The sequence below is a fragment of the Triticum aestivum genome, chromosome 7D (assembly GCF_018294505.1).
Source record: "Triticum aestivum cultivar Chinese Spring chromosome 7D, IWGSC CS RefSeq v2.1, whole genome shotgun sequence".
Classification (NCBI taxonomy): domain Eukaryota; kingdom Viridiplantae; phylum Streptophyta; class Magnoliopsida; order Poales; family Poaceae; genus Triticum; species Triticum aestivum.
Window position 1 is genome coordinate 302,309,725 of NC_057814.1, and position 9,409 is coordinate 302,319,133.

The following is a 9,409-nucleotide window of genomic DNA, read 5'->3' on the forward strand; positions in this document are numbered from 1 at the left end:
TATATAGATGCATCAATTAAATAAGAGATATTGTGATATTCCAAAATATCCATGTTCCAATATTGTCGTGGAATTGTCACGACAGATGTCCTCATGCAAGGACTTAGTCGTGGAGCCATCGCAGCTAGGAAGCTTAAAGGGGTTAAACGAGACAAAGGACACGAGGATTATACTGGTTCGGCCCCTTACGGTGAAGGTAAAAGCCTACGTCCAGTTGAGGTGCTATTACTTAGGGTTTCGATGACCAGGAGCTAAACCGCTCTGCTTGGCTACCGATCTGATCTTACTTGTCCTGAACCACCGCCGGGTCGTCCCTTTATATAGAGAGGTTAACGCCCAGCGGCTCTCAGAGTCCCAGCTGGCTTATAACAGTGTCTAGCTCGGACTCTTAACTCTTCTTGCCTTACACTACAAGTCTTGCCATAATGGCGGTTTATCACTACGGGCCTTAAGCCGCCTCCGGGTCTTAAGCCCATTACTGAACCGCCATCCTCAAGCTTGGCACTGGGCTTCACGTGATGATCATTATGACGTAACCCGGCCCCTCCTAGGCGGGTGACTCTAATGGTTATATCCTCAACATTAGGCCCCAGATTGATTTGAACTGGTTCATGTCAATCTTCAATACCTTTAAGAGAAAATCTTCCGGCTTCTGCTTGTGCGAAGGTTATAACCCGCCGTGACGTCATCTTCTGGATTCCTGGTAACCCGCCATGACGTCATCTTCCATTAAATTCATTTTTTATTCTGTCATATCCCAATGGATCTTATCTTAATGACCATCCCGAGAATCGAGGCGTTTCTGTGGCAAGATAAGCATGTCTTCAGCCTCCTCGTTTCTCGCGCCCATTTACCAGTCGTCCCTTATAAATAGGCCCAGCCCATAAGCCTTCGTCACTCTTCTCGATCCATCGTCTTCCTCCTCTGACGCCCCAGAGCCCGAGCTCCGCCGCCGCCGCCGCGCCCCTCGTCTTCTTCAACCTCGGCCGCTGCATCACCCTGAGTCGGTCCAGAGAAACGGCGGCAACCTCCGCTGCTCATCGGCACTAGTAAATCTTTGCTACCCCGTACGGTGATTCACATTAGGGTTCCATGTTTCTTCCCTGTTCTTCGTAGTTTCATCTCGGTTTCTTCACAGTTCCTCCACCGAGGTTCCTTTTGATCCGAAAATGGTACAAAATTCCTGCGGTAGTAGTTTCTCACCCATTTTTATGCTAGCAGATCCCTCTTGCCTGCAAAAAGACCTCATTTAGAGCTTATGAACTTCTCTGTATCAGTTTTTAGGTCTAGAACTTTTTTCTTTCTGGACGATCGTTTGATCCAAAATAATCCCTGCAATCTGTGAAACTTGTTTGTGCAACACTTAGACAAAAAACTGCGTCTGTTAGCCATGGCGGCTCGTATCACCGGCTTAAAAGAGGCCATGCTTTGTGAAATTTCTGACTCATTCGTCATAACGTTTTAAATAACTTGAATTACTTATGATATCCACAGCGGCTTAGATAACCGGACACAATTAGCCATATATCATTAGGCCCCTTCATAAGCCGCCATCTTGAATACTGAACTGAAATCTTCCTCCGGCTTAAATTTGAACCGGAAATTTTCTTTTGTCATAGGCTTCCATCTTTCCCAATGCCGCCCAAGGCTCCCAAAGCGCCCATTACGTGCAACTGGGTGAGAGCCAACGTTACTGATAGCACCTTGGATGACTTCGTAAAAACGGGTTACCTGCCTAAAAAGGAGGTCATGTCCTACCGATCTCCTGACCCATCCGAAGAGAGACCTCAACCAAAAGACGGAGAGGTTGTTATATTTGTTGATCACATGAGCCGGGGTTTTGCACCTCCTGGCTCAAAATTCTTCAGAGATGTTCTGCACTTTTTCGATCTACGACCTCAAGACATTGGACCCAATTCCGTGTCGAACATTTGTAACTTCCATGTGTTATGTGAGGTGTACCTTGGAGAAGAGCCCAGCCTACTGCTCTTTAGGGAGCTGTTTTATCTGAACCGCCAGAATGAGTGTGCCAACGGTCCTAGCTTGGAACTTGGCGGAATTTCAATCCAACGACGGAGAGATTGTCTCTTTCCTTATGCTGAGCCGCCAAGCCACCCAAAAGATTGGAACCAGACATGGTTCTACTGCCAGGACACTTCTCCGGCTGACGAGAACCCTCTGCCCGGCTTTCGCGCCCTGCGTCTGGAATCAAATCACCCCTTGCCAGACAAATTATCTCAAGCTGAACGTCAACCACTTACACCCACCATCAACAAAATCAAAGCTGTTCTGGGGAACGGCTTAAATGGTATTGATCTGGTCCGGGTCTGGGTTGCCTGGCGGGTGATTCCTTTAAGCCGCCGCCCCAGCTTGATGTATGAGTATACAGGCCGGGAAGATGACCCTCCACGGCACAGTCCAGACGACTTACCTGAAGAGGTCATTGATGATACAACCAAGTCGCTTCTGAACGAGAGCCTCGCAGATTGCGGGAGAGTGGGCTTAAGCCCTTTCTGCAAGACTAACCCGGCTCCTGCGGTAAACCATCGACCTGACTGCTTCTCCTTTCATTTTAATGATTTTGTCTTAGCTCACTAATCTTTGTTGTACTTTACAGGCTAATGATAAATTCTGGAAGGTCAGATATGACCATGAAGCTGCTAAGAAAGCCAGGAAGGTTAAAAAAGCTGCCAGGAGAGCCGCTCCCCGCAAGAAGGGGAGTAAGCCTAGCGCCTCGGACCTGCTTCACCTGGAAGACACCTCCGAGTCAGAGGTAGCCCTTGATTCTTTAGGTTCCTTTTTAACCATCTTATTGACACTGATTATCAGCAGGAGGATACCGGAGCGAGTAACCCGGTGACTGAAGAGGTAACTATACTTTCCTCCGACTCGGAGCCCTTGCCAAGACTGAAAGTCCGAAGAGTAACCCGGAAAGTAAGATTTTCACATCCTTTAGCTTATCAAGATCCTCAATTTCTTTTAAAGCGACAGATTCATGAGAGTCGGAGGCAGACCCGGACCAGCAAGGATGTAGACCTCTCCTCCGGCTTACCCGAAGCATCAAGGAAGCGTCGGACCGAGGTTATCTCCGACTTATATCCTTTTCATCCTTTGGCGGGCGTCACTCGTCAACCACTCAATTCTTCTGATTCAAACTATCAGGGAACTTCACCTTCTTCCGGCGACTCCATGCAGTCTAGCTTGCCGACCTTCAAGACCGCCCCCGGGTAATGATGATCAGCTTACTTTGTCTTTATCTTACTCATGTTTTTGCACTAACTCTTTGACTTTCAGTGTACAAGTAGAGCCCAGCAAGAGGGCGAAGAAAAATAAGCCGGTCGAAGAGCCGGTCTTAACTGAACCTGAGGCTTCTGCTCCTGAGCCCCGTCTGTCTCAGCTCCTGAAGCCACCACTGCTCCATCTGAAGAACAAGTCATGGAGGGTTCTGATAACCCGGAGATCCCCAGCCCGGCTCAACCGGCCGATGACCCGGACGTTGTAATCACCCGGACAGAGTTTGTCGAGCCGGGGAGACCCACTGTGTTAGCTAGATGCTCTGCCAAGGAACTGCTGGAACGCCACAGGGCCAGGCTGGACATCACTGACTATGCTAATTTGAGCATTGGAGATATTGTCTCCGGCTATGTTAATCAAGTGCACAACAGCCGGGATCTGGAAATTGACATGGTGAAGCAAATCCAGCAAAAATCTGAGGTATGATTCTCTTGCTTACTCCATAGTTACCCTTACCATGCCAGCCCCCAAGTCTATGACTTATGATAAAATATGTTGTAGACTTAATACCGGCTTAATAACTACTGCAAGAAAAACCGGCTTACCGGGTACCACTCAAGGGCCCGCTTAAACAACATAGTTCACCTGGTTCTTTCCTTTCTTTAACCAAGTATTTGAGCAACCTTACACATTAGCCCCCAAGTGCCAAGTACCTTTGCCTGCAAAGTGCTTGGGACTTATTTTCATGAACCGGCACTGTAAATAGAGCTTCTCAGCATACATTAGCCCCCAAGTGCCAAGTGTCTTTGCTTGCAAAGTGCTTGGGACTTTAATGTTGCATGATAATCACCCAAACTATAACCCAGAAATTGTACAGGCTGCCTGCAAGAAATTTGAATCGGAAATCTCTGATCTGAAGAACCGGCTGAAGACTCAGGAAAGTGACACCCAAAAGGCCAATGCCAAATTTGAATTCAGTGTTTCTGCACAAGAGAAACTGAAGAACAAATTTGAACCAGAAAGAGAAGCCTGGGCGGATGAGAAGACTGCCTTGCTCAGCCGGGCCGAACAAGCGGAGGCCGCTCTTACTGAAAGGACCGCTGAACTTTCCGGCTTAAAACACCATGTGTCTCAGATGGTCTCCGCAATCTTCGGTAAGTTACTCTGTAAGTTTCTAACTAGTTTACACCATTCATTTCCCAGAAACCTCACCATTGCCGTCAGCTCACCTGACTTTGTCATGCAAGTCCCAGAAGTTCCAATCTCAATCAGAACGTGCTGACCAAGCTGAAGGCGGTTTATACCTTGGTAGAGCAACTTTACACCGGGTCACAGCGTGCCTTAGCCGTTGTGGCTCTGTCAAATGAGGTTCCCACTCACCTGGCAGATGTACTCAGGCGGCTTGCCGTACTTCCTCAACGCTTCCAAGAGCTGAGACGGGCTTCTGCAAGAGCCGGAGCTATAGCTGCTCTGAGCCGGGCCAAGGCGTTTCTACCGGAGCTAGACCCGGCCGACATCCCTCTTGGATACCCCAACCTGAAGGAAGACGGCACCCCCTTTGACCAGAAAGACTTCGCCGCCTGTGTGAAGAGCGTGCGTCCGGTGGCCACCTTGATTGGGAATGACACAGACCTTACCAAGTATAAACCAGGCTATGACGCGGAGAATCAGAGGATCCCAACTCCATGCTATGAAGCAGTCAGCCTGATCCCTCCGACTCGTAAGCATACCTTCGCCCCAGAAGTTGACCCGGCCGGGTTAATTGATGATGAGGCTCAATTTGAAGCCTTGAGTGGCATTGACTGGAAATCATCAACCTTCCAGGTCATGGAAACAGCCGGAGGAGCGGAGAGGGATGAGCCGGGAGCTTCAACCCAACAAGCACTTTGATTTCTTAGGCGGCTCATGGTTACGCCTTAAAAACAATGCCTCACCTTTTGGACTCGGGGAGTCCTGTAATAGAGTAGGACAAACACTTAATTTTGTCGTGCCATAGTGCACGTGTGCAGTGCTTAACTCTGTTGAAGCTGCTCTTTTATATTCCTCCGGGTTATGTTTGATCATTTACTTTCCTTAAGCTTAAAGAGCTGTCTTTAATTGTCCTGTATGGAAAAACAAATCACAAGTCTCTAGGCGGCTTACCGCATGGAGAGTCATATATTTTACATATAACCCGGAATATGAACCAAGGTCATAAAAGACCGGCTCTCAATTATATCTTCGAGATAACTATAATAGCATACCTGCAAGCCTTCAAGTACACTTCCGGTTTATGTAACCCAAATAATGAGGTTGAGAACTCAACTCCGGTTCACCAGCACCTATAGTGCTTATTGTGTGCTATCAACATTATTAATCAAAGTTAAGCCGGTGGAGTAAGAACCACCCGTACACACTTTTGATATGATCAAAAGAACTTGGTGCAAACCAAAGGATCAAAAACTTAGGGGCTTCTGATTCGAATACGACCAGAGAACCGTCCCAAAGGGGTTAAGCTAAGATTCGAATGCGATCATATAGCCCCTAGTGGCTTTGGCGTTGCCGATCAAGAGGGTACCGACAGCTATGTTCTCTTTGGTTCGAATACGACCTATGTTTGAACAGGAAGCCCCCAAATGACCTTGAGAGTTGTTTAACGACGCTGATTCGAATAAGATCCACGCCGGTTCCCAAAAGGGGGTTGAGCTATGATTCAGATATGATCAAGAAAAACTCCCCAATGAGCTCGGCAATTTGCCAATCAAGTGGGTATCGACAGCTATGTTCTCTTTGGTTCGGATACGACCTATGTTTGAACAGGAAGCCCCCAAATGACCTTATTGTTAACGGCTAGATTCGAATATGATCATAAGCCGGATCAACCTCCAAGTGACCATGTAACGTTGCAATGGAAATAACAATAATACATTTACCTTCGTAGGAAAAAAGGACAGAGGTCCTGCTTTATTATTTATAATAATATATACATAGCTATAGAAATATGTACATTATGAGAGCCAGTGGCTCAAGTGTAATAAGGCCGAAGCTGAGCTATGTTCCACGGCCGACGGGTCTCTTCCTCCGACTTACGTGAATCTTTGTGCTCCCGAACATCGATAAGGTAGTATGACCCGTTGTGCAAGTTCTTGCTGACCACAAAGGGCCCTTGCCAAGGCGGGGATAACTTGTGTGCGTCAGTTTGATCTTGGATGAGCCGGAGCACCATATCACCTTCCTGAAAGACCCTGGACTTAACCCGACGGCTGTGATAGCGGCGCAGGTCTTGTTGGTAAATCGCCGAGCGAGCTGCTGCCACATCACGCTGTTCGTCCAACAATTCAAGAGCCTCTTGACGCGCCTGCTCATTATCCGCCTCAACATAAGCCGCCACTCGAGGCGAGTCATGACGGATGTCGCTAGGGAGGACCGCTTCCGCTCCATAAACCATGAAGAAAGGCGTGTAACCCGTAGACCTGTTAGGAGTAGTATTGATGCTCCATAACACGGAGGGTAACTCATCCACCCAACAACCCGGCGTCCGTTGCAAAGGAACCAAAAGCCGGGGCTTGATGCCCTTCAAGATCTCCTGATTTGCTCTCTCAGCCTGACCATTGGATTGAGGGTGAGCCACTGATGAAACATCGAGCCGAATATGCTCTCGTTGACAAAATTCCTCCATGGCGCCCTTAGACAGATTGGTGCCATTGTCAGTTATAATGCTGTGTGGAAAACCAAAGCGAAATATCACCCTTTTCATGAACTGAACCGCTGTGGCTGCGTCACACTTACTAACTGGCTCTGCCTCAACCCACTTTGTGAACTTGTCGACCGCCACCAAGAGGTGGGCTTCTTATCCTTGGACCTTTTAAAAGGCCCAACCATATCAAGCCCCCAGACCGCAAATGGCCAAGTGATTGGAATCATCCTCAACTCTTGAGCCGGCACATGAGCCCGTCGTGAGAACCTCTGACAACCGTCACATTTACTGACCAAGTCCTCTGCATCAGCATGAGCCGTTAGCCAATAAAAACCATGCCGAAAAGCTTTGGCCACAAGGGATTTTGAGCCGGCATGATTGCCACAATCCCCCTCGTGAATCTCACGTAAAATTTCTTGACCTTCCGCAAGGGAAACACAACGCTGGAAAGTTCCGGTGACACTGCGACGATGCAGTTCGCCATTGATAATTATCATTGACTTAGACCGCCGGGTTATTTGCCTGGCCAAAGTTTCATCCTCAGGCAATTCTCCCCGGGTTATGTAAGCCAAGTATGGTACTGTCCAATCTGGGATAATGTGGAGAGCCGCCACCAACTGTGCTTCCGGGTCAGGAACAACCAAGTCTTCCTCTGTAGGAATCTTAACAGAAGGGTTATGCAAAATGTCCAATAAAGTATTAGGCGGCACCGGCTTTCGCTGAGAGCCCAGCCGGGTTAACGCATCAGCCGCCTCATTCTTCCTGCGATCGATGTGCTCTACTTGGTAACCCTGAAAATGGCCAGCAATGGCATCAACTTCGCGGCGATAAGCCGCCATGAGGGGGTCCTTGGAATCCCACTTGCCTGACACTTGTTGGGCCACTAAATCTGAGTCGCCAAAGCACCTTACCTGGCTTAAGCTCCTCTCCTTAGCCATCCGAAGACCATGGAGCAAGGCCTCGTACTCAGCTGCATTGTTAGTAGAGGGAAACATCAACCGTAGCACATAGCAAAACTTGTCACCTCGTGGGGAAGCTAATACAACTCCAGCCCCCGAGCCCTCCAATTGCCTGGACCCGTCGAAGTGAATAGTCCAGTATGTATTATCCGGTTTCTCTTTAGGCACCTGCAGCTCTGTCCAATCGTTGATGAAATCCACCAATGCTTGAGATTTGATAGCAGTGTGTGGCATGTATTTTAGACCATGAGGCCCAAGTTCTATTGCCCACTTAGAAACTCTTCCTGTGGCTTCTCTGTTTTGGATGATATCTCCTAGGGGAGAGGAACTAACCATAGTGATAGGGTGACCCTGGAAATAATTCTTAAGCTTCCGGCTTGCCATGAATACCCCATAAACAAGCTTCTGCCAATGTGGATACCGTTGTTTGGACTCAATAAGTACTTCACTGACGTAGTAAACCGGCCGCTGAACCGGATACTCCTTACCCGCTTCCTTACGCTCCACCACCACAGCCACACTGACGGCTCATGTATTAGCGGCTACATACAGTAATAAAGGCTCCTTGTCAACAGGAGCAGCAAGGACTGGTGGCTCAGCCAGCTGTCTCTTCAAATCCTCAAAAGCAGCATTAGCAGCATCATTCCAGATAAAGTCATCTGTTTTCTTCATCATCTGGTACAGTGGCATGGCCTTTTCACCCAACCGGCTTATAAACCGGCTCAAAGCAGCGATGCGACCCGCCAGACGCTGGACGTCATTTATGCACGCCGGCTTAACCAGAGAGGTGATTGCCTTGATCTTTTCCGGGTTACCTTCAATGCCTCTGTGAGAAACCAGAAAACCCAAGAGCTTGCCTGCGGGAACACCAAAAAAACACTTGGCCGGGTTAAGCATCATCTTGTAAACCCGGAGATTATCAAAGGTCTCTCTCAGATCATCTATCAAGGTCTCCTTCTCCCTGGATTTAACCATGATATCATCCACATAGGCATGAACGTTGTGCCCAATCTGGTTATGAAGACAATTCTGCACGCAACGCTGGTAAGTCGCCTGTGCACTCTTGAGCCCAAAAGGCATAGATACATAACAGAAGGCTCCAAAGGGAGTGATGAACGCCGTCTTCTCCTGGTCCTTAACTGCCATTTTAATCTGATGGTATCCAGAATAAGCATCCAAAAAGTGTAAACGCTCACAACCCGCCGTAGCATCAATAATTTGATCAATACGGGGGAGAGCAAAAGGATCAGCTGGACAAGCTTTGTTTCAATCCGTTTAGTCCACACACATCCGCCAGGTGCCATTCTTCTTGAGCACGAGCACCGGGTTAGCTAACCATTCTGGATGAAAAACTTCAACAATAAACCTGGCCGTCAAGAGCCGGGCTACCTCTCACCAATGGCTTTCCGCCTCTCCTCATTAAACCGCCAGAGGAATTGCCTGACCAGCTTAAATTTCGGATCCATATTGAGAGTGTGCTCAGCGAGTTCTCTAGATACACCCGGCATGTCAGAAGGTTTCCATGCAAAGATGTCCCTGT